Source organism: Myotis daubentonii, chromosome 1 (assembly GCF_963259705.1).
Source record: "Myotis daubentonii chromosome 1, mMyoDau2.1, whole genome shotgun sequence".
NCBI lineage: Eukaryota > Metazoa > Chordata > Mammalia > Chiroptera > Vespertilionidae > Myotis > Myotis daubentonii.
The window spans coordinates 192,837,954-192,843,953 of record NC_081840.1 but is presented as its reverse complement, the minus strand read 5'-3'; positions in this window follow the sequence as shown (position 1 = coordinate 192,843,953).

Sequence of the window (6,000 nt, the reverse complement as noted above, 5' to 3'; positions counted from 1 at the left end):
AATAGAACTTCCTGCAATGGTGGGCATGTTCTATACCTGCCATGTCTGATAGGATGGCTACTAGCCACATGTGAGCATTTGAAATAGAGCTAGTGAGACTGAGAAAATAAATGTTTAATTTTAATGCACTCAAACTGAAAACTAAATAGGCACATTTGGCTAGGGGCTATCACATTGGACAGTACAACTTTGGAATGTAAACTCTATGTGGAGGTCTTTCCTTAGGAGGTCTTTCCTATTCTAACTTTATCCCCAAACCATGCACACATGATGCTTGACTGTACTTAATTTCTTTACTGGTATGTCTCATCCTGTTAAGTTGTAACTTCTTGCAGACAGAGATCTTAACCTGAAAAATCACAATAAAAATAACAATAACCTCCACAGCAATAATTAGGGATGATTAACACTGATCTCTTCTATGTCCCTCCCTTAGTTTCAGAAAAGATTCCACAAATAATTGCATGTTCTTGAAAAAGTCATTGAAAGGTTACCTTTTTCTTTTACTCAACCATTTACTTGTTCTTTGTTCTTGCAGAAAACCTAGCATTCATTGGATCAGATCACGTATATTAATTGTGGAGTTACTTTGCCTCAAAAAGTGGTAACAAAGAAATACATCTTGATCAGGCTTTGTGACAGCCTTTTGCAGGAAATCTTGGGACTCAGACACTGTTCATACTCTTTTCTACCTTCTACTACGTCAGAAACTGAGTGTGTGAGGTAGGCCAAATCTTCTATATAAGGGGTGTGTAAGTATATTTGAAGTTACCTTTGCAGACCTAATTTTACCAACAGGTGGCTTCCAAAGTCTTGATTGGAAGGGAACATTATAAAACTCCACTTTACTCTGAAATTTAAGCCACTTCAATTCAGTAGTACTGTGGAGCCCCAAACATTAGGACTTATAAGAGCTTCATTTAATAATATTTCAACTCCCATGGTTTCTTCTATCTTGTCTCAATTGATTAAAACCTAGAAGGAAGAACTGATTAAGACTTGGTAACCCTAGCTCCCCAAGTCTAATCATTGCTAGCATTTATTTGGGACTTACTCTGTGCTGTGCTGTGCTGTGCTGAATACTTTAGTCTTTTATTCAAGTAGTATGTTCTGAATGCCTATGCTGTTCTTGGGACTGTGCTAGTTGATAGGGATAGAGCAGCAGCAAAATAGAACTGGTCTCTGCTTTTATTGAGCTTATGTTCCAGAGGGAAGACAGCTAAAAAATTACATATTTGAAAGGCATTTTGAAGGAACTTAACTTAGGGCCATGATGAAAAGATGGAGCATGGTGTGATAATTTAAACAAGTGAATAACCCCAGCAGACCTCCAATCAGAGATCTTAAGGATGAAAAACCAGACAAAATTCTAGGAGAGGAGAGTTGCCAGTGTTAGAAACAGCACATACAATGATCCTGAGGTAGACAGTAGCTTGAATATCTGTGTGACAGCAACTTAGAAACCAAGGGCTGAGCAAGATGCTCATAGTAAATTTATTATTATCTATATTACAGATGAGGATGCTGAGGCAACAGATATGTAAACTAACTTTCGCCAAGTCACACAGCTGGTTAGTGACAGAGGCAGAATTTGAACCACGTCTATAGGACTCCAGAGCCCATGGTCTGGAATTTGAGTGCCTGACAAAACTGGTGCTTAAATGAGTAAGATAAATAAATAAATGTTGGAAAGAGATCTATGTAGACCATTAAAGTTCATCCGATCAGCCAAAATACCAATACTAGTCTAATAATAAGAATGTTACTTAAGGTAAAAGTTGTATTAGTGACAGCTGCTGAAGTAATATAGGCATATAATGACACGAGCTGGGATAAGTTTTGAGTTTAGGTTTAACAAGATAATACATGCTAAAATCCTGTTGTGAAAAGAGCCTATTAGATTTCACATCCATATAATTTAGCAGTTAGGTGACTTCTTACTATTTTAAAGTAAGTCATCAAAAGTAGAAATCAGATTATGTTATCTCTCGGTCCCACTTTATTTTGAGGTATGACTGTCAATATCTTTAATATACTGTTCATGAAATAGAATGAAGTTAATCTCCTAGGAGTAATATCTCAGAATAACCCCCCAAGACTTAGATTACATTTTGGAAAAATAAGTGGAAATAGTAGGAGAATCCGGTTACAAATTGTTTGCTTACAGGTACAAGATGTCACTGACTAGAGAATAGTCAATGATTACTTCAAGTCATGATTTTTAATATTTTATGGTCAGGTAGCCCTTTGAGGTTTAATGTAGACTATAAGTCCTCTCCTTCCAAAATTTGTTTTAGAAAATTCTGAATTGTTGCATGGTTTCCCAAGTCCCTAAGCTAACATCAATGGACATTAAATGACATTAAAAAAAGTTAATAATGCCCTTTGGTTCTGTATCATTTTTCGAGAAATATCTATGTAAAATTTCCACATGTCATTTCTTTATTTACTTCATTTATTCCTTGATTTTCTGAGTCCTAAATATACATACTTCTATTTAACACTTTTCATATTAAACATAATATCCATAAAGTTCAACAAAATGTGTGTATGTCTGTGTATATACACACATAATTTTCTGTTAGTGTATGGGTATGTTTTTAATGCTTTCTTCACTTTCAGTCTTGCTTCAGGTCCCAGTCTTTTCTTCAGCCCTCGGGGCTGATGTGCTGTGATGATGCACTCATCTCTACTGAGATGCTCATCCTATGAACAGCTCCTTGTTGCACATTTCTTTTCTCTCAGACAAGCTCTGTTCCCCAAGACTATTGCCTCCCTTGGCTTCGAATATTTAAATATTTTAATAATTTTTAATATCAAATGACACATTTGTTAAAGTAATAAGAGTAATAAAACCAAGGTCATGATTGAAATTTTGTTATAACCTTTTATTCAGTAACCCTTTAGTTTAAGGCCTATCGGACAACAATGAAATGCAATCCATACTTCAAAGGTAGTGAATTAAAGTAGTTATTTTTGATGTTTTGCTGTCTACCAACTCCACCCAGGAGTGTCGTAATTGTGCTATTGCCTTGGTCCCCAGGCAAGGCAGGCATGAGTAGGCATGGACCATTATTCAGATACATTGCACTGATACAGATACAACTCAGAGTTGATATTTTCTTTTCAGTGTTTCCCCAGGGTAACATTGGTTGAGAAAATATAACCTTCTTACAGTTATCTTGAGAAGTGTTAATTACATGGGTAACAATCCACTCTTACAACTACCATGTGGTTGTGTTCATACTCGCTACGAGCCAAAAGGGTACCATGGTCAGACATTTGGGAAATCATTGAATTAAGCGAAGTTGAACCTTTGTACTTTAGAATGTTATGTGAAGCCCCAGTAGAGGATACTATAGGCAACGTCAAAATCTATTTGACTTTGACCTTCGGGCCCCTTTTCTTATAAAGTGCAAGGAGCACTTGTTTTTTGGAAGCTTCCTTCTATATTACTGAAATCAAGATCATGTGCTTTGACAGGAATGAAAGGACTGTTTATGATGAATCATGGGGAACAGTCATCTCCCCCCCAGAAAGACCCAGCCTTCCTTTCAGGAATTATATCATAATTCCTTACCCCTTCCTCAGCATTAACAAAGCAAAGGACTGAGAAGTCGGCAATATACTTGTCCTGAAAAAACACTTAGGCTGCACTTTTCTGAACTATTTCCTTTGATATTAATATTCATTATAATTGTATTTCTTATATTTGTAGAGAATAGAAGGATGATTGGAAAGCATTTGTTCTTAGGTCTGACCTCCATATTTAATATAGCTTGAACTGTTATCACTCTAGGGAACATTCAATAAATCATTTCACTTTATCCTTGTACCAGAGTGGAAACCTTTTAAGCCTTATCCTTTCAAATGACTAAATTTTTATTATCTTATTTTTTCCCCCCAGTATAATACAAGCCAACTTATTTGCTGATGTGATTCTGAGCACCTTCTTTATGGGATATATCTATTTTTGGGTAAATGATCAGTCAATCTGATGCTAGTTATTACTTTCGTGGTCTGAAATTATTCAAGTTGGCAATTGTTTGAATAAAAATGTGTTGTATAATGTTTATAATTGATTTCTAAATGGGGTAGAATGACTATTAAATTCCCATTATAAAAATACATAAAATAATGTATCAAGAAATAATATCTCTTTAGTTATGGGTGATATTTTAATTTTCTAGTATATGTTCCCTACTCTGTGTTACCTTTGATGTTTTCTTATTTTTCTACATTTGCTAGTAATAACAGGGGAGGGCAAAAGTGGGTTTACAGTTGTGAATATGAAAAAAGTTTATTCTTGTATTATTATTTTTAGATTTTGTATTATTTATTTGTATTACAACTCTAAACCTACTTTTGTTAACCCCTGTATATCTGAGAAACATATTCAATGTGCAACTAATACAATTTTTTGACAAGTATTACATGGAGCTGAGGGTAGAGGAAATTTAAAGTACAAATTTTGGATATCTACTTGTTAACTACATGTAAAGTAGTATCTTCTACTCTAAGTATGGGAGGAGATGTTAGTTATTTTGTAAGTAAGGAGATACGTTTGAGATATACTTGATTTGATATATCCACATTATAGACAATTGGATATCATCAGTAAAAATTTATACAAATGAAGCTATATTTCAGCAAAAAGTTGAACACTGGAGATTCAGTATGGGATGCGATTACCATATATGTTAAAATGGAAGACTTGTGATTGGTAGGATTTCCAAAGGAAAGCATATATCACGGGATGGGGTGAGAATTAAGGTACAATCCTGGTGCCTTGCCTAGTAGCTCAATTGGCTGAAGCCCTTTCCAGTATACCAAAAGGTTGTGGGTTTGATTCCAGGTCAAGTGGTATTTATAAAGATAAATAACATTTACTAAAGGATTACCACAGGGCACAGGGTGGGCTCTAGTTTCATTCTCTATGTGTGTAGTTTTAAAGATTCTCAAAATAGCCATAGCACTCCCTCATTTAATAAATGAGGCACTTGAAGGAAGAGAGGTTAAATGGCTTGCCTGTGTTCACACAACTAGCTGCTGACAGAACAAACTTTGACATGCTGACTCCAGACACCAACATGCTCTGCAAATGTAGAGGATGAGGTGAAGGGAACCACAGAGACTGATAGCTAAGGATATTCAAGAGCAGAAACAATTGATGAACAGATTCCAAAGCAGGAGTGCACCATCTGGAATGCAGAGGGAGAGGATTAACTTAAAAGAGAGAAGGGATATAATAATGAACTATGTGATCTGAGGAAAGTCACTTAGCCTTGAAATGGAGTTAGCTCCATTTCTACCTTTGTGCAAAAGAAAAACAGAATAAATGTCTCACTTAAAGAACTGTTGTGAATGAGTTTTACTTTCTGGAAACTTGGGATCACTAAGAAATTTCAAATTGAAATTAATAATCCCAACACATTTTTTTTTAAATTAGAGAGAGGATTTAAAAACTAACAACTTTTTCTATGAAAAAAATTATCAATATTCCAGCATTTCTGCTAACTTTACTCCAGTTATTATTTTTAACCTTTTAAATTCAAGTAAAATTACATTTGCTATACAATTTGAAACTCTTGCTTGATTTGAATGGCTACTGTGGGTTTTCATAAATATCAACTTACTTTACTTTTGCTTACAATTTGGTAGTGAATTGCCTGTAGACTCCAAAGTTCCATAGTTAAAGTTTAGATATCATAGCTGGAAATGTAAGTATTTATTGAAATTTCCTGAGTTTGTAGTAGAGAAAACTATGACATATGCTAGAAATATCTATTGAATTAGATTGTGCTGCTATGCCGTGGAAGAAACACAAATAAGAAAAGCAATTTTTTACTCTAAAAGTTTGGTTTATTCTAAAAACCAAATATGTTAGAAATATACTATGTTATATGCTGGTTTCCACCCAAGTTTCACACTTTATGAAACTGTGCAGATCATTTTTTTCTCATTTATCTTCATTTCCTACATCAATTAAATTAGAAGATT